The sequence below is a fragment of the Ranitomeya variabilis genome, chromosome 2 (assembly GCF_051348905.1).
Source record: "Ranitomeya variabilis isolate aRanVar5 chromosome 2, aRanVar5.hap1, whole genome shotgun sequence".
Classification (NCBI taxonomy): Eukaryota; Metazoa; Chordata; class Amphibia; order Anura; family Dendrobatidae; genus Ranitomeya; species Ranitomeya variabilis.
This window is the reverse complement of record NC_135233.1, coordinates 275,675,068-275,698,900: the sequence shown is the minus strand read 5'-3', so window position 1 is coordinate 275,698,900 and position 23,833 is coordinate 275,675,068. Positions and strand designations below refer to the sequence as shown.

General features: G+C 42.0%; 1 protein-coding gene across 4 annotated transcripts in view; it reads right to left on the bottom strand.

The window, feature by feature from the left end:
* GDPD2 (glycerophosphodiester phosphodiesterase domain containing 2) overlaps nucleotides 1-23,833 on the bottom strand; it is a 91,959-nt gene that overhangs the window by 47,191 nt on the left and 20,935 nt on the right. The gene's annotated exons all lie outside the window — the stretch shown is intronic.

Sequence of the window (23,833 nt, the reverse complement as noted above, 5' to 3'; positions counted from 1 at the left end):
CAACCCAAAAATATTTTGTAAGTTCCAGAAAAATATTTCGTAACTTCTATGCAGCCACTTTTAATGCAAATGTGCCCATTGTATTTTCCAATAAGTTCACCAGTAAAGAATGTTCTACTTTCAAAGTGGACTGAGATCTTCTTTGTGTACTGCATAAACCATCTCATAGTACGCAACCTATCATATCAGAGCAAAATAGTAATGCACACACATCCAAAATAACCCATGTCACTGGTGGCTAGGGTCACAGCACTATTCATATGCCTATACAGACAATTCCAGAGTCTGACTACTCTAACTTTAAAGAACACTTTTTTATATATTGATGTCAAAGTTATCATATTTCTATAAGCAATGAACGTTCCTTGGTTGTAACTTTGTCCTTGGAAGGAATAAATTATGTGTCAGTTATATATATTGACCACATACATACACTGTGTGCAGAATTATTAAGCAAGTTGTATTTTGATCACATGATACTTTTTATACATGTTGTCCTACTCCAAGCTGTTCAGGCTCGAGAGTCAAATACCAATTAAGTAAATCAGGTGATGTGCATCTCTGTAATGAGGAGGGGTGTTGTCTAATGACACAAAACCCTATATAAGGTGTGCTTAATTATTAGGCAACTTCCTTTCTTTCCTGTAAAATGGGTCAGAAGAGAGATTTGACGGGCTCTGAAAAGTCCAAAATTGTGAGATGTCTTGCAGACGGATGCAGCAGTCTTGAAATTGCCAAGCTTTTGAAGCATGATCACCGAACAATCAAGCGTTTCATAGCAAATAGCCAATAGGGTCACAAGAAGCGTGTTGGGCAAAAAAGGCGCAAAATAACTGCCCATGAATTAAGGAAAATCAAGCGGAAAGCTGCCAAGATGCCATTTGCCACCAGTTTTGCCATATTTCAGAGCTGCAACGTTACTGGAGTAACAAAAAGCACAAAGTGTGCGATACTCAGGGACATGGCCAAGGTAAGAAAGGCTGAAAAACGACCACCTTTGAACAAGAAACATAAGATAAAACGTCAAGACTGGGCCAAAAAATATCTTAAGACTGACTTTTCAAAGGTTTTATGGACTAATGAAATGAGTGACTCTTGATGGGCCAGATGGATGGGCCAGAGGCTAGATCAGTAAAGGACAGAGAGCTCCACTCCGACGCCAGCAAGGTGGAGGTGGGGTACTGGTATGGGCTGGTATCATCAAAGATGAACTTGTGGGACCTTTTCAGGTTGAGGATGGAGTGAAGGTCAACTCCCAGACCTACTGCCAGTTTCTGGAAGACAACTTTTTCAAGCAGTGGTACAGGAAGAAGTCGGTATCATTCAATAAAAACATGATTTTCATGCAGGACAATGCTCCATCACATGCCTCCAACTACTCCACAGCGTGGCTGGCCAGTAAAGGTCTCAAAGAAGAAAAAATAATGACATGGCCCCCTTGTTCACCTGATCTGAACCCCATAGAGAACCTGTGGTCCCTCATAAAATGTGAGATCTACAGGGAGGGAAAACAGTCCACCTCTCGGAACAGTGTCTGGGAGGCTGTGGTGGCTGCTGCACGCAATGTTGATAGTAAACAGATCAAGCAACTGACAGAATCTATGGATGGAAGGCTGGTGAGTGTCATCATAAAGAAAGGTGGCTATATTGGTCACTAATTGGGGGGGGGTTTGTTTTTGCATGTCAGAAATGTTTATTTCTAAATTTTGTGCAGTTATATTGGTTTACCTGGTGAAAATAAACAAGAGAGATGGGATTATATTTGGTTTTTATTAAGTTGCCTAATAATTCTGCACAGTAATAGTTACCTGCACAAAGATATCCTCCTAAGTTAGCCAAATCTAAAAAAAAAACCACTCCAACTTCCAAAAATATTAAGCTTTGATATTTATGAGTTTTTTGGGTAGATTGAGAACATAGTTGGTGATCAATAATAAAAATAATCCTCTAAAATACAACTTGCCTAATAATTCTGCACACAGTGTAAAGCAGGTGAAATAAGTATCGAACATGTCACCAATTTTCTAAGTAAATATATTTGTAAAAGGTGCTATTGACATAAACTTATCACCAGATGTCGTTAACAACCCATCCAATCCACACAGGCAAATAAATCAAACCATAGATATCCATAAACTGAGTTGTGTGTAATAATGAGAAATGACATAGGGAAAACACTTACTAAAATTTATTTAATACTTTGTTCAAAAGGCTTTGTTGGTCATGCTGACTGCAAGATACTAGCTGCAAGCATTACTCAGGTGTGATTTTGGCCCATTCGTCTACACAAACACTCATCATATCCTGATGTTTCTGTGGGTTCCTTCTATGAACTGAGTTTTTGCTCCTTCCATAAATTTACTAATGTATTCAGGTCATGTAATTGGCTGGGTCATTCTAGCAGCTTTACTTTCTCTGAAACCAATTGAGAGTTTAATTGGTTGCGTGTTTGGGATCATTGTCTGGCTGATATGTCCATCCTCAGTTTATCATCATCCTGGTACGTCAGCACATTTTTCATCAAGAATATCTTGGTACATTTGTCCATTCATATTTCCTTCAATCATAAGAAGTTTGCCTGTGCCATAACCTGAAAACAGCAACACACCATGATGTTCACACCTCCAAACTTAATTTTTGGTATGGTGTTTTTAGGGTGATATGAAGTGCCTTTTGGCCTCCAAACATGGTGTGTATTATGGCATCCAAAGAGATAAATTTGGGGCTCATCTGACCAGACTATATTCTCCCAGTATTTCGCAGACTTGAATAAAAGTTGCGTACATACAGTCCATGAAGGTTGAGTTCACGGTGGCTCAGTGGTTAGCACTGCAGCCTTGCAGCGCTGGAGTCCCGAGTTCAAATACCACCAAGGACAACATCTGCAAGGAGTTTGTATGTTCTCCCCGTGTTTGCGTGGGTTTCTTCCATGTTCTCTGGTTTCCTCCCACATTCCAAAGACATACTCATAGGGAATTTAGATTGTGAGCCCCATCGGGGACAGTGATGATGTGTGCAAACTGTAAAGCGCTGCGGAATATTTTAGCGCTATATAAAAATAAAGATTATTATTATTACTACTAGTTCTGTTTGAAATAATTGTGTCTGCTGATCCCAGGTCTTTCTGTAGCTCTCCACATGTAGTCGTTGTCTTTTGGACAACTCTTCTGATAATTCTTTTCACTCCTCCATCTGAAATCTTGCAGGAGAACACCTGTCATGGCTGGTTTATGTTATCAGATAATGATGTTATTTCCACTTCTGGATTATGGAACCAATAATGCTCACTGGAACCTTCAGTAGTTTAGAAAATCTTCTGTAACCAATGTCATCAGTATGCTTTGAAACAATAAGGTCTTGAGACAGCTCACTGGTTTTATCCATCATGAGATGTTTCTTGTGTTGCACCTTGGAAATGAGACACCTTTTTATAGGCCATCAGTTGAACCAGCTGATATTTTTCATTAAGTGGCAGGATTGCCTTTTAATTACTAATAGATTTCTGCTGGAGTCATGGCGTTCCATGTTTTTTGCACCTCTCTTTCTTCATGTGTTCAATACTGTTTCCCTGTGTCATTTCTCATTGTTGCACATAACTTAAATTTATAGTCACCTATGGTTTTACTTCTTTGCCTGTGTGGATTGGATGGGTGGTTACTGACATTGGTGAGAACTTCACATCAATAGCACCTTGCCTGCATTTCAACACCTTCTGTATCCTTTTTAAAACAGAACCCTAAATTTGAGATGGGACCTTAAAAGCATTTACAGATATACATTTTCTTACAATGGACTTTCCTGACATTATTTACACAAATGACCCTTATCAGATGTCACAGGTAGGTCACGTCCTGATTTGAATCCTGGAGGATCTGGAATCAGAAGGTCACGTTTAAAAGATCGCAGGTTCGCTTTAGGATCAGTTTATTGTTTACCTCGAGTTGGAGTGGATTTATCTTAGTTTGTTTCTGAAAGGGTTAAAGGACCCTTTTTCTTCTCCATGTGAACTTAGAGATGGAGTTCCCAGATGCAGCACCTTGTGACCACTCCCTTACACTGTATAAATCCACTGCCAGCTTCATTCCTTGCTGGTTATTCTTCATCTATACTGACCTCTTGGAAGGAGCCCGTTTCTGGGGAAGCTGTGGTGTTTGTTTCTGCTGCAGCAGTGAAGTTTCATGTTGGAGAAGCCAAGGAGTGTTATTTGCTGTGTGCTTCCCCATTGTTTGCTGTACCTTCCTCGTGTTGTCTTTATGTAGTAGTGGAACTAGTGTTTCACTGGCCTCTGCACTAGATAAGGTAAGTTCAGGGCCAGAGAGGACCTAGGCACGTGATAGCGCGCGAGGGGATACCAGTCTGGGGACGATAGGGAGTGCAGGACTCAGACTCAGGTTTATGTTAGGTGACACCACTCCCTGCTCCCTATTTGCAGGGTCTTCCTTGTACATCTTCCCTGGTGTTCCCCCCGTGTTTTTCCGCACATTGGGCGTCCTCTCGGGGCCCAGCGTGATATTAGGGTAGTAAACTTTATACTGCTTCAAACTGCCCACATCAAGAGTCTAATCTCACTTGTGGACTGTCACCCATGTACTGCCCTCCAGATGGTTCAACGGTGACATACCATTGGCCAACCCTTTTTTTCACAAAATAGTGCCCTTTATTTCAAGTGTATTCAATTGTGTGATTCATTTTCTGTTCCCCCTCCAGCAGTAGCCCCCTAATTTATTTCTAATTAAATTGAGATGCTATAAAACTTAATTTCTTGCATTTAGAAATCAGTGAGTGACTACTTGAGAAATAACAGCCTTTCACAGGTACTGAACAAATGTAATAGAATGCCAGATAAATTATATTAGGGAGATTAGGGACCATCACTATTTACCCTGAAGGGCTCAGAAATATTTTTTTTAGATTCTGTCTCACAGTACCTACGATAAAAATTACATACCGTATCTCTCCATTCTTTGTACGTGGGAAAACTTGCAAAAATCTGCAGTGTATTAAATACTTATTTTCCCCACTGTATAATAAATGGAGTACAGTAGTTCAATGCAGGATGTGCTGAATACTTTTTCATAACAATTTGGGAAAGTTATGAAATGTCTTATGTTTTATTCCTGATCCAAGGATCTGGGAATTTAGTAAAGATGAATCTGTGCTGCACTTTATGTACATGGTAAGTAGTGACGCATGTATTCCGAGAGTTGGGAGCCAGAGAAATTGAGTTTTGGCTTACCGACTCCACAGCCCTGGTAGGGATCAGTAACTGTTACCACTTCCTGCACTGCCCTGATGGCTGCAAGGAGAATATAACTGCCTTTTCTCCCTGTAGCTACTCCAGCTAGCCAGTCTAATATAAATTAACACAATTTTTCTTCAGATATCCCTATATATGCAGATAAATATAAATTCTGGATATGACCGGTTACCTTAAGACAGGTTCTAGATCAGATTTACATTATAAAGTTGACCTTTTCTGTATTTCATGCAGAAAAAGCTGAATCCTGGTGGACAGTAATTGTATACTCCTCAACTGGCTTTTCAGGGGACTCTGAATATTTTAGTTTTGCACTTTCATACATAGAATTTTCATCAAAACAGACTTATCATCAATTACAATCCATCAGTACAGGAGTTTGATTTAACTATTCAAATATTAGGAATGAGGAAGTTAACAAATGCCTCTAGGATTACACAGGAATAGACTTGCATCTCCAGCTACTGTGTTAGGATGTAATGAGACCTGCTTAAATTATTTTTAACTGACTGATTTTTATTTATTAATTTTTTTACACAAATTATGTCTTGTTCAGTCCTGGCTGATGTATTATACACTGGTAAAAAATAAAAATAAAAAGAGGGAAACACTTAAAGGTTTTTTTTTTTTCATTTTTAGAAAAATTGATCTAAAAAAATTCCAGTAATGTAAAAATAAAGATGGATAGTACCCATATTCAAGCGCCAGCTTACTGCCACTGCAGCCAGTAACAGGGGTCTGCGGCATGGGTCATATACATCAGTAGACCACAGTGATTGACTACAGCGGTGATGTGAGCCCTCAACGCGATTCACTGCCACAGCCAAAACGCTGAGACCAGAGTAGCGACGAGGAGCCAGTGAGGATGGAACCATCTGTCTTTGTTATTTTACATTAAAGGAATCGTTTGGAGTCCACTTTTCCAAAAGTGGATAATTCCTTTATGTTAGGGGGCGCAGGATTACTTTTTCAGCCCGATTCCACCTGGAACCTGCCTGAAAGCTGAAAAGCTACTTAAAAACCTCTAGAAAGAATGAACACTATGCATAGCAATGTAAAAACAACTTGCTGTGCATATGTTCCATTTTTTAATCACTTCTAATTGCTTTAGGCTTCAAAAGCCAGAGAGCAGTTATAAGAAGTCGTATGTTCATTCTTTGCTCAGTGCATTATTTAAAGTTTAAATTGCCAAAAAAAAAAAAAAAAAGGTAATCTCGGCATCTGAAAAATATTATGTCTTTTAGACGTTAGTGTACCCACCAAGTTTTTAAAGCAGAAGTAAAAAACATCAGCAATGTTATTCCAAAAGTGTGTTCCTTGGAGTCTTTTTAGAAGTTTTCTCGGCAGCATTGCCACCAATGTCTTTTTCCCAGAATATGCCTCCCCAGATGCACCACCAAAAGGATCAAGTTGAATGAACCTGCTCTCATCTGGAAATGGTAGACCTAACTCCCAAGTCCAGTAAATCCAAAATCGAGCTGCATACTTCTGGGCTGTGAGCACAAGTCTCACTACAGGACATTGGGCCCTCATACTACCCTCGTTGAGTCGGTTTCTGACAGGTTGATCAGAAACATGCACACAAGTACCCTGCTGGAAGTCATGTGGTAGGAGCAGATATCCATCTTGCTGCCAAGTTGATCCTCTTCTGTGGCCCTCTCCTGCTCTCCTCATGTAAAAGGCTGTGTTCTATGGAGAGAGACTGGTTGGTTATGCCTCCTTTCATTTAGAATAATCTCTGGAGGCAGATTCTCAGGGAGATCCAGGTCCGACCCATAGATCTTACCAGCTTATTTACATATTAAGAAAAATGTAGCTTTCTCTGGAATAAGACATCAGACCACAGAAATCTAGATCTTTTATTCAGCTTCCTATGATCTACATGTCCTTATAGACTGCTTAGGAGGGTTGACCCTACTCACAAATTCCCTTTGAGGAGAAGCCATCATCAGAAAATTACCTATTTAACCTGGGTTTTTATGTTACATGTGGTTTTTTTTTTTGAATAATTTAGCAACTTTTTTTTTACATCATAAAGATTAAAAAAAAAGAAAAAAGAATAAAGTTACAAATTATACATTAGCCCATTGGCTTTTTCACACTCATAGTAGATTAAAATATATTCCAGCACTCAAAGTGCTGTGAGCAGATAGTTTGTTATATTTCTATAATTCTTAGCATATATTAGGTTTACAACTAATAAAATACATAGATATAAAAGTGAACAGAAATCTGGTCCAAGGGATACTAAAAATATAAAAAAAAATATAATGTAAACAAATACATAAAATACAAAAAAATTATTATATCTGAATGCTCCAGCCAACTGGACAAAGTCAGTTTGAATTCTGGTTTATCTCGTTACTGTGGAAAGTTATTTCAATAACTGTAATAATGTAATTGAAATCGGCTTGATAACGAGTCTTAGGTTACATGCAATTTGTGGTTAAAACCTAATGGATCTCAACATATCATCTTAACTAAAAAATTTAAAAAAAAGAAATAAAACAAACTCGTTATTATCGTGTTGAACTAAACGATTTACCATTCATCCTTTCTACATTAGTGTCAAGCATTTTAGTTAATAAACCATGCTGTGCCAAAGTCATAGAAAACTCCTATTTATAAAGCCATTTAGTGAACTTTATGATGCATTTTATTCATGTTTATCATATTAGGTGATAAATGCATGTATTAAATATGCATCAACACCACTTCTAAGCCACATCTAGAATAAATTAAAAAAAATAGAACATAACCATGTTCTATATATATTAATGAAAAAAAGAAAAGTGAAAAACCTTATAAACCGATCACCCAGAATTGTGATATATATGCCCCAAAACAAGGAGAGCAGCAAAAGTAGCACATCTAACCCTCATACAAATCGCATCTAAAACAAATGTAATCATATTAGGCTGCTTTCACACTAGCGTCGGTACGGGGCCGTCGCGCTGCGTCGGCCCGACGTACCGACGCATACTGTGAAAAAAATGCCCGACGTTGGCAGCGGAAGCAGTCTTAAGATGCTTCCGCTGCTTCATTGTGAGGTCCGGGGAGGAGGGGGCAGAGTTTCGGCCACGCATGCGCGGTCGAAAATGGCGGACTGGACGCACAAAAAAAGTTACATGTAACTTTTTTTGTGGCGGCGGTGCGCCAAAATACGACGCAACCGTCGCACAACGTGTGGCAATACGTCGCAATGCGTCGGTAATGTTAGTCTATGGGGAAAAACGCATCCTGCAGACAACTTTGCAGGATGTGTTTTTTCTTCTAAACGAAGCATTGCGACGTGCAGCCAAAAACGCTAGTGTGAAAAGTAGCCTTAGATTTCCCTTCACTTTAGATTTTCTTATGTGAAGTCAAATATCTCATTTCGGAGTTCAATCCCTTTGAAATTAGCCATTTAATTTCATATATGTTTCTGGCTTTATCCCTTGACATTCTAGGTATAAAACTACCATACCCCCACCAATCTTTCGCTGCCGATTGTAGAGCCAAAACGTAATTCTCAGGGTTGCATCAGTGTATCTGTTTAAAATGTAATGACAAAATGATTTTTCGCAGCCAATCTTGACATTATGTACATATTCAGCTACTTTCTTTTTTAGAGTCTTAATCTTGCATCCAAAGTATTGTCCAGAACATAGGCATTCAACCAAATATGACTTAGTCTTTATTACAAGTGAGGAGTTAGTATATTTGAGCACAAAATCAACTACCGGATGATTTAACCATGTCAATGTTTTAGGACAGGGGTGGGGAATGTCATCTGCTGCGGCCACTTTGCCCGTTATTGGCCGCGGGCCCTTTAATTCTGCAGATGTGAGCGTGGACGGCCACTGTGTTGCCCGGCGCCGCCCTCATCGCTCAACCTATCGGCATCATAGACATCGATACAGTTGAAAGCAGTGATGGAGGAGAGTGTCAGATACTCCCACTCCCATCACACTCCCTCTGCTTGTGACTCAGCAGGCGCGCAATGACACCACTTCATCGTGCGCCACGCTGTACGAGCAGTGGAGCTGATGAGACCGAAGCAGCAGAGCCTGGACCAGCACGGGGAACAAGGAGGAGGGGTGAGTATTGTGTGTGTACGCGTGTGTGAAGGGACTTCACTATACTGTGTGTTGGTGGGGAGCTGCACTGTACTGTGTTAGTGGGGAGCTGAACTGTACTGTGTTGGGAGGAGCTGCACTATACTGTGTGTTGGGAGGAGCTGCACTATACTGTGTGTTGGGAGGAGCTGCACTATACTGTGTGTTGGGGGGAGCTGCACTATACTGTGTGTTGGGGAGAGCTGCACTATACTGTGTGTTGGGGGAGCTGCACTATACTGTGTGTTGGGGGGAGCTTCACTATACTGTATGATGGGGAGCTGCACTATACTGTGTGTTGGGGGAGCTGCACTATACTGTGTGTTGGGGGAGCTGCACTATACTGTGTGTTGGGAGGAGCTGCACTATACTGTGTGTTGGGAGGAGCTGCACTATACTGTGTGTTGGGGGGAGCTGCACTATACTGTGTGTTGGGGGAGCTGCACTATACTGTGTGTTGGGGGAGCTGCACTATACTGTGTGTTGGGGGGAGCTGCACTATACTGTATGATGGGGAGCTGCACTATATTGCGTGTGGGGGGAGCTACACTATACTGTGTGTTGGGGAGAGATGCACTATACTGTATGATGGGGAGCTGCACTATACTGTGTTGGGGGGAAGCTGCAATATACTGTGTGCTGGGGGAGCTGCACTGTACTGTGTGTTGGGGGAGCTGCACTATACTGTGCGATTAGGGGAGCTGCACTATACCGTGTGTTGGGGGGAGCTGCACTGTACTGTTTGTTGGGTGAGCTGCACTATATTGTGTGTTGGGGGAGCTGCACTATATTGTGTGTTGAGGGGGAGCTGTAATTTATTTAAATTATATAATCAATATAGTTAGTTAATTTTTAACCCCTTCAAGTCGCGGCCCTTTTTCGTTTTTGCGTTTTCGTTTTTCACTCCCCTCCTTCCCAGAGCCATAACTTTTTTATTTTTTCGTCAATATGGCCATGTGAGGGCTTATTTTTTGCGGGACGAGTTGTACTTTTGAACGACACCATTGGTTTTACCATGTCTTTTACTAGAAAATGGGAAAAAAATTCCAAGTGTGGTGAAATTGCAAAAAAAATGCAATCCCACACTTGTTTTTTTGTTTGGCTTTTTTGCTAGGTTCTCTAAATGCTAAAACTAACCTGCCATTATGATTCTCTAGGTCATTACGAGTTCATAGACACCTAACATGTCTAGTTTACTTTTTATCCAAGTGGTGAAAAAAAATTCAAAACTTTGCTTAAAAAAAAAAAAATGCCATTTTCCGATACCCGTAGCGTCTCCATTTTTCGTGATCTGGGGTCGGGTGAGAGCTTATTTTTTGCATGCCGAGCTGATGTTTTTAATGATACCATTTCGACGCAGATATGTTCTTTTGATCTCCCGTTATTGCATTTTAATGCAATGTCGTGGCGACCAAAAAAACGTAATTCTGGCGTTTCGGATTTTTTTCTCGCTACGCTGTTTAGCGATCAGGTTAATGCTTTTTTTTTAATTGATAGATCGGGCGATTCTGAACTCGGTGATACCAAATGTGTGTATGTTTGATTTTTTTTTTATTGTTTTATTTAGGATGGGGCGAAAGGGGGGTGATTTAAACTTTTATATTTTTTATATTTTCTTCATATTTTTAAAAACATTTTTTTTTTTACTTGTGCCATGCGTCAATAGCCTCCATGGGAGGCTAGAAGCTGGCACAACTGGATCGGCTCTGCTACATAGCAGCGATCATCAGATCTCTGCTACATAGCAGCGATCATCAGATCGCTGCTATGTAGCTGAAATGCAGGTGTGCTGTGAGCGCCGACCACAGGGGGGCGCTCACAGCAGGCCGGCATCAGTAACCATAGAGGTCTCAAGGACCTCTATGGTTACTGTCCTGACACATCGCCGACCCCCGATCATGTGACAGGGGTCGGCGATGACGTCATTTCCGGCCGCCCGGCCGGATGCGGTAGTTAAATGCCGCTGTCTGCGTTTGACAGCGGCATTTAACAGGTTAATAGCGGCGGGTGAATAGCGATTTCACCCGCCGCTATTGCGCGCACATGTCAGCTGTACAAAACAGCTGACATGTCGCGACTTTGATGCGGGCTCAGCGCCGAAGCCCACATCAAAGGGGGATTCACGGCATGCGCAGTACATGTACGGCGCTTGTCGTGAAAGGGTTAAGCTAATATTTTTATACGGCATCATAGACACTGATACAGTTGAAAGCAGTGATGGAGGAGAGAGTATCAGATACTCACACTCCCTCTGCTTGTGACTCAGCAGGCGTGCAATGATGTCACTTCATCATGCACCACGCTGTACGAGCAGTGGAGCTGATTAGACCGGAGCAGCAGAGCCTGGAGCAGCACGGGGAACAAGGAGGAGGGGTGAGTAGTGTGTGCGCGCGTGTGTGTGTGTGTGTGTGTGTGTGTGTGTGTGTGTGTGTGTGTGTGTGTGTGTGTGTGTGTGTGTGCGCGCGCGTGCGTGTGTAGGGGCTTCACTATACTGTGTGGATCATCCTGGTTGAGATGCTGCAGCAGCTGGATTTTGTATGTAAGGGCGCCATTTGTGAGTAGCTAATATATGCCGAAGGGATGTTCGACTGATGCCAGATCGGAGCGCTGAATTTGCAAAACAAAAAATTGGAACAGGACCCTCACTTTACACAGAACATTATGTTCAGTGATGAGGCAAACTTTTTTGGGTGGCCCATTTATATGGATACACCTAAATCAAATGGGAATGGTGACAGTTTTCTTGAGTAGGGTATCATTGAAATCTGCTGCAATGACCTGGGTACTGCGTTCACCAGACAACACAATTTCTATTCACTCCTCACGTGTTAACCTCTGCGACATGTCAATGGCTGTAAACAAAGAGAAACTTGGAAATAACTCATAAAAGAATAAAGTTACATTAAAACCATGCACACCACTGTTTTTCTTGTGAAATTCTCAATAAGTTTCATGTGTCACATGACCTTCTTCCCACTGGAAAAAATAAAGTTGGATTCAAAATGGCCAACTTCAAAATGGCTGCCATGGTCACTACCCGCCTAGAAATGTTTCCCCCCTTCCATATACTAATGTGCCACAAACAGGAAGTTGATATCACCAACCATTCCCATTTTATTTAGGTGTATCCATATACATGGCCCACCCTGTATATTATATTTGATTAAGTTCCCGACCTCAATAGACTCATGATGTGCATTTTGAACGTTGGGTTAATAACTTATGTTTTTTGTGAAAATATAGGAAATTTGGTGAAAATTTTGAAAATGTCACAATTTATAAACTAAATTTTTATGCCCTTAAACCCAAGAGTCATGTCACCCAAAAAGTTAATAAAATTACATTTCTCACCTCTTTACATCAGCACAATTTTAAAAACATTTGTTTGGCTAAAAGTTAATTAGCAATTTCTCATTTTAAAAAAAAAATAAAAATTGTAAATTAAGGACCACATCACATTTGAAGTGACTTTGGGGTGGCTATATGACATAAAATACCCAAAAGTGACACCTTTCTAAAAACTGCACTCCTCAAGGTCCTCAAAACCACACTCAGTAAGTGTATTAGCCGTTCAGGTGCTTTACAGGAATTAATGGAATGTGGAAGGAAAAAAAAAATGAACATTTTACTTTTTTCACAAGAATTTTAAACTTAGCCTCAAATGTTTTAATTTCACAAGGATAACAAGAAAAAGGAATGTATATAAATGTGTGCTGAGCACCTTGAACCCCCTCAACTGCTTGACCGAAGTTTATAGTGTAGAGGCGTGAAAATAAAGAAAAAAAAAAAAATTCCACAAAAATGTTCTTTTAGACCCAATTATTTTTTTCCACAAGGGTAAAAGAAGAGAATACACCATGCAATTTTTTATGCAATTTCTCCTGAGTACGCAAATACCCCATATGTGGTCGAAAATTACTTTTGAGGCACAGTGCAAAGCTCAAAAAGGAAGAAGTGCAACCTCTCAATGAGTTCATCTAGGGGTGCAGTATTATATGGACACCACAGGCGTGTCACAAAATTTGATACAATTAGAAAAAAATAATTAAATTTTTACTATAAAAATTTAGTTTCAGCCTCATATTTTACATATTCACATGGGAAAATGAGTAAAAGAAAAAAAAAATGATCACAATTTCGGCTGAATGCAGAAATATCCCATATGCGGCTGTACAGTACTGCTTCGCCGCACAGCGAGAGTTGGGAGGGACGGAGTGCCATTTGCTTCCTGGAGCGCAGATTTTCCTAGAATAGTTTGCGGACTCCATACACAGAGCCCCCAAGTGCTAGACGAGCAAAATGCCAAACAGGTGGATGTTTGTTAAAAGTGGTTTAGGCACGCCGTGGGGCTCAGAAGAGAGGGGGGCATTTTGATTTAGGAGTGAATAATTTGGTGAATTTTTCTTTATTTTTATTTTTTTTCAAGGAACCACAGAAAATTTCCAGAGCCTTAGTGCTACCAGTAAAGTGGAAACCAATATTTTACATAACATTTTGATTCACATTTTTCCAGCTGAGCACTTACAGTGAGGTATCCATCTAAATCTCCAAATAACGAGATTCAGATGAAACCCCCGAGGGATCCAATCACTAATGCAGCGGCAGAGTGGCTCTGGACTCTGTCTGGCCTCTTCAGTGATATCCTTTTCAGAAGAGTCCAAAATTGTGGTTGACTACTTTTATACATGCCTTAACAAGACGCACACCGCTGGATCATAGGCCAGACTGCCTCCATCTGCCTCATTATAGGGAATCTTCCGCCGGGGGGTTCCATCTACATCACGTATTTCAGAGATTTACACACAAACAAACAAACAAAAAAAAAAACGTCAGGTGAAGAATTGTTTTTATTTACTTTTACACCTTTCCTTGTGCGGTATAAGTGACTATTCTTCGGTTTAATACCAGATTTATATTTGGTGTTTGTGTTTGGCTGCTGTCACACACTAAGATGCATTTTTTTTTTGCAAAACTTAGTTTTTGCATCGCCATATTTGGAAAGCTATAATTTTTCTATATTTCTGCTGACAGTCATGTGAGGGCTTGTTTTTTTTACCTGGGCGAGTTGAAGTTTTTATTGGTACCATTTTCGGGCACATGACATTTTTTGATCACTTTCTATTCCGATTTTTGGGAGGTGGAATGAACAAAGACCAGCAATTCAAGAATTGGGTTTTTAAAGGTTAAATTTTTTTATATTGTTCACTGTGTGATAAATTGATAAGGCAGCTTTATTGTTCGGGTCAGTACAATTTCAGCGATATCACGTCATTTTTTATTTATGTTTTGGTGCTTTTACACAAAAACTTTTATAAAAATAATTATTTTTGCATCACCTTATTGTGAGAGCTACTATTTTTAGGCTGGGGCAGGGAGGCGATATCCGTGGCCCCTTACCAGCCTGAGAATACTAGCCCCCATCTGTCTGCTTTAGCAATGCTGATTGTCAAGAATGGGGAGTACCCTACAGTTTCTTTTTTATCATTTATTTCGATAATTTAAAAAAAAAAAAAAAAAAAAAAAAAGTGGACCCCTCTATTCTTGATAACCAGCCTTGCTGAAGCTTCCTGTCTGGTTGGTTATCAAAAATACAGGGGAACCCACTTTTTTTTATTATTATTATTTATTTACAGCGCAGGCTGATGAATACTCCCTTCAGCTGCTGCCTGCTCTCGCTGTTATTAGTGGCAGCAGATGTCAGCTGATTTGAGCAGTAGTCCCGTCAGCTGACACCAGTGACCGGAGGTAAACTTTATACCTTCAATCACAGCTGGGAGCTCACGCAGGGGAACCATGTCTGACCAGCGGTGATGATTTTACCGCCGATCAGAAGCGGTGTTTGCCACACTCATGCACATGACAGCGTGGCAAACACTGGATATTCGGGCCCCCCATTCAAGAGAAAGGAGTCAGTGTCAGAGTTCGGGTACTGTTCTGGTTCCCGAACTTTTTGTAACTGTTTGGACAAACCTGAACAAACAGGTGACCGCCCATCTCTGATCTTCAATGCTCTTACTGAGGGAAGGAGGTTGTTGGCCAAAATCTTGAGATATATGACCCCATACATCCTTCCTTCAATACGGTGCAGTCGTCCTGTCCCCTTTATATAAAAGCGCCCCAAAAGTGTGATGTTTCCCCTACCATGCTTCACGGTTGGGATAGTGTTCTTGGAATTGTTCTCATCCTTCTTCCTCCAAACACGCCAAGTGGAGTTGATCCCAAAAAGTTCTATTTTGATCTCATCTGACCACATGACCTTCTCCCATGCCTCCTCTGGATCATCCAGATGGTCATTGGAGAACTTCACACAGGCCTGGACATATGCTGGCATAAGTAGGGTGACCTTTTGTGCCATGCAGGATTTTAATCCAGGACGACAAAGTGTGTTACTAATGGCAAGGTTTGAGACTGTGGTCCCAGCTCTCTTCAGGTCATTGATCAGGTCCTCCCATGTAGTTCTGGGCCAGTTTCTGACCTCTCTCAGAATCATCTTTACCCAAGATCTTGTATGGAGCCCCAGACAGGAAGATTGACAGTCACCTTTTGTTTCTTCCATTTTCTAATAATTGTGCAAACAGTTGTTACCTTCTCACTAAGTTATTTGCCTATTGTCCTGTAGCCCATCTCAACCTTGTGCAGATCTACAATTTTGTCCCGGGTGTCTTTAGACAGCTCTTTGGTCTTGGCCATGGTGAAGAGGTTGGAGTGTGATCGAGTGTGTGGACATGAGTCTTTTACACAGGTAACGAGTTCAAACAGGTGCAAATGATACAGGTAATGAGTGGAGTGCAGAGGGCTAAATCGGCAGTGTATCAAATACGTGTGTGTGTGTGTGTGTGTGTGTGTGTGTGTGTGTGTGTGTGTGTGTGTGTGTGTGTGTGTGTCTGGTCCATATCTTGCACTGGAGCCCATCAGACTTTAGTTAGACCACTGGGTGAGCTCATTCGACTCAGCATTCCTATGTTCCCAAAGAGAAATGCCACGAGAATACAGGTGCCATATCTCTTGGAGAGTAAATGTATTTGTAGTCCAAAATCGGACATGCCGTATTCTTAATTTCCCCGACAATTAATTGTCTGGGGCTAACACACATCAATATTTGCAAGATCGGCCAAAATTAGGCTAATGTGTATGGGGGGCTTATAGAAAATGCATAAGAAACTCATCACAGCTCAGAATTTGTCTTTGCAGCCTTTAGCAACCAATCACAGTGCAGCTTTCATTTTTCAAGAGTAAAGTACAAAATGAAACCTGCTCTGCGATTGATTGCTATGGCCAGGAAAAGCAGTTTTTCTTGGACAGTTTCCTAAATCTGCACCTATATCTTTAGCGGAATGGGAGGACAGCACGTGGGATGTGGAAGGTGGAGATGAGACGGGAGGAGTCTGTGAGCTGCCAGGAGAGATGTCATAGGTGATGTCATCTTGTAGTTCCCAGCAGGGCTGTGGAGTCTGTAGGCTAAATCTCCGATTCCCTCATACATGGCTCATGTTTAAGTTTAAGTGCCAAATTTACTGTGGTAAAATGGTAACATCAGCCTTTTAATCATTATTATGATAAAATAATCAAGCCATTTAGATAGAGCATAAAATATATTTATTGGAATACAATGTTAGAACAAAAAACTTTTTCATATTTAAAATTTATTATACAGTACAGTAAGTGTAAAAAAAAATACTGAATAACATTTGTGCAGTCTATGAATTTGTTCTGAGAAATAGTATAGCCTCCGTCAGATCCTCCTTCATAGATAACCTCACATCTGACCTAACTATTTTAAGGCTAGAGAACAACCTCTCTACACTAAATTGGGTTGGTGGCAAAGCAGTAACCACATGGGCAACATCTCTAACAATTTCAGGGTATAAAGGAATTGCCTCGTGCACAGTCAGTTTTGATGAACGATTGAACAATTCTACTTCTTTGAGAGCAAGTGAAAAACGTTGCTGAAATATGCTCAGTTTTCTATGTGGGTGGAATCTTTTTCCCTGCAGCAACCCTTTTTCCTGCTCCATGTCGTTCAAATACTTGTCGAAATCAATCTCCTCATCTGATGAGGATAAAGAAACGGCAGCAGCACTGGCAGGACCAGAGTCCTCTTGCTCTCGGCCGTCCTGTAGCTCATCCTAACTGCTACCTCAATCAAAGCTTCTTTTCCTTTAGTAAGCTGTTGATCATCCAGCAATATACAATTACTCGGGTCCACATAAACAGCTGCTAGAAGAGTTTTATTTTCTAATAGTGTCTCTCTGTTTCATTGAAGAAGCAATGCCATCTGCGATTAAACCTCCTCTTTGGGACAGGCAAACAACAAGTTCTTCCACTCCTTTATAAAAATGCCAGGAGTTAAATCCTCAGCTTGTAACGTTTTAGTCACTGTAAATGGGTGACGAATAAATTCCTTCAATTCAGCCACCTGTGTCCATTGACCTTCATGTAGTGTTACCTGAGGGTTGGCCATAACTACAAGGAAGGGTTTCCGCTCAAGCAATCACTCAATCATTAAATAGGTGCTGCCCCAACGAGTGGCTTGATCCACAATTGCCCCTTTTCCAGCACATCTCTTCAAGATGGAATTAATTTTATGGGTTCTGGCAGCAATAGTCAATTTCCTCACTTTGCTAATCAGCGTTCCAGCATGTCCCTCTTGCAGACTCTCTCTTATTGCCAGCTGCAGCGTGTGCACAACACAGCGCATGTGATGAATAGGAAAGAGGTGTGAAGCAGCTTCAACAAGATCATCTAATTGTAAAGAATCATTTTGCTGTTCTTCTGTAGTAAATATCTGTTTGTTCCTCCGTTATGGGAGCAGGACTGTGGCCTTCCATCTGCAACATACTGAATGTGAAATGTTCTAGCTACTGTTCACCTTCATTATTCTCATTCATCAGTTTAATTGTACTTATGTTTGCAGCATTATCAGTTACACTAGCAAGAACCTGTTTTTTTTAGCTCATAATCTTGCAGAACTTTTTCCACTAAGATGTGGAGAAACTGGCTGCAGTGATGAGCTTTAGTATCTTTTACTGCCAGTGTCTTAGTAACAATTTTTTTGTTGTCACAAACATACCGAACATTGATAGCAAAATAGTTCACTCTGACGTGTGCAGGCATCCATTTTAAGAAATACAAAGCATCGCTTTAGAGTCTTTTTAAGATCTTCCTTTTGGTTAAGAGCTTCTTCAATCACAAATTTTCTAATACTCTTTCAAGAGAAACACCAAGTTTGTGGGCCATTTCTCCATTAAGCGCTGTAAAAGCTGGTCATGCAAATAATGATAATAGTCCACAGTCCTTCACAACAAACTCGATGAGCTGTCTTTCAAACACATCTTCTGTCATTGTTGCAGTAACTTTGTCACTTACAAAATATCTTGTAACTGATGTTTGAGACGCTCTTGCCTCCTCCTTTCCTGGTGGGAAGGGCTGGTCTCTGGTTTCTTGGTGCTGCTGTGATCTTTTTCAATCACAGCTTTGTAAATTTATGGGTGGCAGCGTTGTAAATGTCTTCTTAGATTGGATCTCTTGAAGGAGCATTTTTATCACTGCCTGAGTATGCACGGATTTTGGCATCATAGCATTTGTTTTCATCTGGTTCAATTATACACTGACACACAACATTTTTTATCTTGTGCCACTGTAAAATGCTCAAATACAGCTGACTTCATAAGATGCTTCTTAGACATTTTGTAATTATGTAAATTCGCTCTCAAAATATTTTTGTCCTGTAAAAAAAATAAGGTATATTGTAATTCTTGCAAGAATAGGGAATCATGCACTGTATAATTTAGGATATAAATAAAACAACCTTTGCATAAATCAATAGGACAGATAAGTATAAAGTTTGTAAAATATGTTAGATAGCTTTATGCTGAACTTTCAATGTCAGGCTTGTCTCAGGGTACAGCTCCAAGTGCTTCACGTCATATTTCTTCACAGTCTATGAAGAGGGGAGGAGGGAGGGAGCATGTTTGTGCTGAATCATATTGCAGAACACACACACAAATATATATGTCCTCATCGATCCTGTTACTGTATTTCTGAATTTGAGATGTTGGAAAACAGTTTTTCCCCTTAGGTCGAGTTCACACTGGTGACAAACGGACGACTGCAATGCGGGGGAAAAAAAAAAAAAATCGCATTGCACTTGGACTAATGTTACACTATGGGGCAGCTCCCAGCAGCCGATTTTTTGTTGGCCGTTTTCCTCGGTCTGAGACAATCGCAGCATGATGCGATTGTCACGGACACTCGGCCGACTCTCGACTCACTCGCACCCATATAAGCCTATGGGTGTGAGTGAGACAGCGCACATCACTCGGATATCATCATGCTGTGCGCTAAACGCAGACCCCGGCAATGGAGGAGATGAAGAAATTTGTTTCTCCACCTCCTCAGCAGCTGTGCTCCGATCCGCTCTGCGCGAGAGGCTCGGAGCACAGACGCATGACACTCGGCTTCTGCTCGCAGCACAGCAGGAGCCAAGGGTCATTAGCATATCGCATCCGATGCGCTCGCATCAGATGCAATACGCTAGTGTGACGCCGGCATTATATTCTATGCATAATGTATATAAGTCATCAGAGCAGCTAATTTCTCCAAACATGAGCTAAGAGTAAAAACAAACTAAAATATCAAGCATACAGAGACAACATATACTGGACTATTGATTTATGCACAGTTTAATGAAAGTTTAGATATGCTTTAGGAAGTAGTTACCTTCTTTAATCCTGCTTTCCTGTTCACTCCAGAAGTTCTGAGATGACACTCCCTGTGTGTTTGTTATTTTTCCCCTTATCTGTAGAAGAGGAGCTTCACTACTTATCATGAACATAAACTGCAGCACAGATTCATCTCAGCTAAAAGTCTAGACCTTAGATCAGGAATAGGACAGACATTTATATGACACTAGATGGTGGCCCGATTCTAACGCATCGGGTATTCTAGAATATCCATGTCCACGTAGTATATAGCACAGCCCACGTAGTATATTGGTCAGCCACGTAGTATATTGCCCAGTGACGCAGTATATTGCCCAGTGACGCAGTATATTGCCCAGTGACGCAGTATATTGCCCAGTGATGTAGTATTCAGCACAGAGCCACGTAGTATATTGCCCAGCGACGTAGTATATTGCCCAGCGACGTAGTATATTGCCCAGTGACGTAGTATATTGCCCAGTGACGCAGTATATTGCCCAGTGACGCAGTATATTGCCCAGTGACGCAGTATATTGCCCAGTGACGCAGTATATTGCCCAGTGACGCAGTATATTGGCCAGTGATGTAGTATATTGCCCAGTGACGTAGTATTCAGCACAGAGCCACGTAGTATATTGCCCAGCTATGTAGTATATTGCCCAGCTATGTAGTATATTGCCCAGCTACGTAGTATATTGCCCAGCTACGTAGTATATTGCCCAGCTACGTAGTATATTGCCCAGCGATGTAGTATATTGCCCAGTGACGTAGTATATTGCCCAGTGACGTAGTATACAGCACAGAGGCATGTAGTATATTGCCCAGTGATGTAGTATATTGCACAGAGCCACGTAGTATATTGCCCAGCCACATAGTATATTGCCCAGCCACGTATGTCACAGGTTAAAAAATAAAAAATAAACACACTCACCTTCCGATCCGAGGGCCCCTTGTAGTTCTAACATACTCACCATACTTGTAGTTCTGTCGCCTGTGCGAGGTACAGGCGGCAGCTTCCGGTCCCAGCCTGCTCACGCAGGCATGCAGGGCCTGTGATGACATCACGGTCACATGACTGACGTCACGGCAGGTCCTTTCCGCGCAGGCGCGTAGGACTTGCGATGACGTCGCGGTCACATGACCGTGACGTCATGGCAGGTCCTTCTGCCAGACCATCCGTGCCAAGGGAACGTGCCGGTTGCATCGCGAGGAGCGGGAAAGGCGGCGTAGGTGAGTATATAATCATTTTTTATTTTTTTTATTATTTTTAACATTAGATGTTTTTACTATTGGCGCTGCATAGGCTGCGTCAATAGTAAAAAACTTGGTCACACAGGGTTAATAGCAGCAGTAACGGAGTGCGTTACCCGCGGCATAACGCGGTCCGTTACCGCCAGCATTAACCCTGTGTGAGCGGTCAGCAGAGGGGTGTATGCGGGCGCCGGGCAGTGAGTGCGGGGAGTAAGGAGTGGCCATTTTCTTCCGGACTGTGCACGTCGCTGATTGGTCGCGGCAGCCATGACAGGCAGCTGGCGAGACCAATCAGCGAACGAATAACCGCGACAGACAGACAGACAGACAGACAGAAGGACAGACAGACGGAAGTGACCCTTAGACAATTATATAGTAGATTTCATAACTTTCCCAAATTCTTATGAAAAAATATTCCACAAAAACTGCATTGAACTACTGTACCCAATTTATTATATATTTTAGGAGTCGGTCCATTTTATACCAACTCCACCAAAATGGGCTCAGACTCCACAGCCCTGGTTCACAGGAAGTCATCAGACTACCATATCTACACATGTGCGCCTATACTGTCAGACTGCAGATCACATCACCTGGCATCCTCGACGCGCTGACTGTTTGCCAGCATCTCGACCGCTCAGCAACAGTATCCAGCCGGCTAACAAAGCACCCAGCTGCACAAGTAAGCGCACGACACGCAATATCCATCTTTAACCCTACGTCAGGGGCAACTGATCTGACAGGCGCAGCTCACTGAAGGTACCTTCACACGAACCGACGCTGCAGCGATAGCGACAACGATGCCGATCGCTGCAGCGTCGCTGTTTGATCGCTGGAGAGCTGTCACACAGACCGCTCTCCAGCGACCAACGATGCCGAGGTCCCCGGGTAACCAGGGTAAACATCGGGTTGCTAAGCGCAGGGCCGCGCTTAGTAACCCGATGTTTACCCTGGTTACCAGCGTAAAAGTAAAAAAAACAAACAGTACATGCTCACCTGCGCGTCCCCCAGCGTCTGCTTCCTGACACTGACTGAGCTCCGGCCCTAACAGCACAGCGGTGACGTCACCGCTGTGCTTTCACTTTCACTTTAGGGCCGGCGCTCAGTAAGTGTCAGGAAGCAGACGCTGGGGGACGCGCAGGTGAGCATGTACTGTTTGTTTTTTTTACTTTTACGCTGGTAACCAGGGTAAACATCGGGTTACTAAGCGCGGCCCTGCGCTTGGTAACCCGATGTTTACCCTGGTTACCAGTGTAAAACATCGCTGGTATCGTTGCTTTTGCTTTCAAACACAACGATACACAGCGATCGGACGACCAAATAAAGTTCTGGACTTTATTCAGCGACCAGCGACATCACAGCAGGATCCTGATCGCTGCTGCGTGTCAAACGAAACGATATCGCTAGCCAGGACGCTGCAACGTCACGGATCGCTAGCGATGTCGTTTCGTGTGAAGGTACCTTTAGTTTCATTTCTCTATTTTCAGTGGTTTGTCTGGGAAACACCATCCTCCCAGTACCTTCCTAACTTTAAAAGTTGTGTGAAACCTGAGAAGCCTCTTGTGCTGCAGAGCTGCAGGAGATCAGATATCAGTGTTTTGGCTAATCCGGCTCATTGCTCCTGAATGCGTCACACATTTGACGATTAGAATTTGCTGTTTTTATTCATCCCAATTGTTTTTTTAGCTTGTTTTATGAATAGCTAGTGCTAAATTTGTGGATTTGTCATAGAAGGTTTTGTTAGAAATAAGGTTGTGCTTCTCAGGCACATTGCGCCCTAACACATATTCTCTCTTTTGCTTCAGCTTTTCTTATGAAATGGCGAGGAGAATATTTGACTTGTCAAATGCCCTTCATGTTGAGCAAGTGCAAAATATACTGATTGATGATGAGACAGACCCCTTACAGCTAGAAGATTTGGGGGAAGAAAGTGACATTGCTTCAGAAGATGATGTGGAAGAATGTCCAGATGTGTCTGATACAGGTCAAGATGGAGAGAGTGAGGAGGATGCTCAAGACATAGAAACATATTACTTTTCTGGTTATTAAACATTTTTTTTCCACCTCATGTGTATTCTCATTTATTACATTCCTATTAACCCCTTAACGACCGCCGATACGCCTTTTAACGGCGGCCGCTAAGGGTACTTAAACCACAGCGCCGTTAATTAACGGCGCTGTGGAAAAAGTGAATAGCGCCCCCCAGAGTCGGATTTTCTCTGGGGTCTCGGTTGCCGAGGGTAGCCGAGACCCCAGAGAACATGATTCGGGGGGGTTTTACCGACCCCCGAGTTGCGATCGCCGGTAATTAACCGTTTACCGGCGGTTGCAACAAAAAAAAACAAAACGCGATTTGCCATTTAATTTCTCTGTCCTCCGATGTGATCGCACATCGGAGGACAGAGAAATAGTGTCCCCGATGGCCCCCAATACTCACCTATCTCCCCCGGTGCTCCTCGTGGCTCCCGATGGGCGCCGCCATCTTTTTTCCGGGAAAAAATGGCGGGCGCATGCGCAGTGCGCCCGCC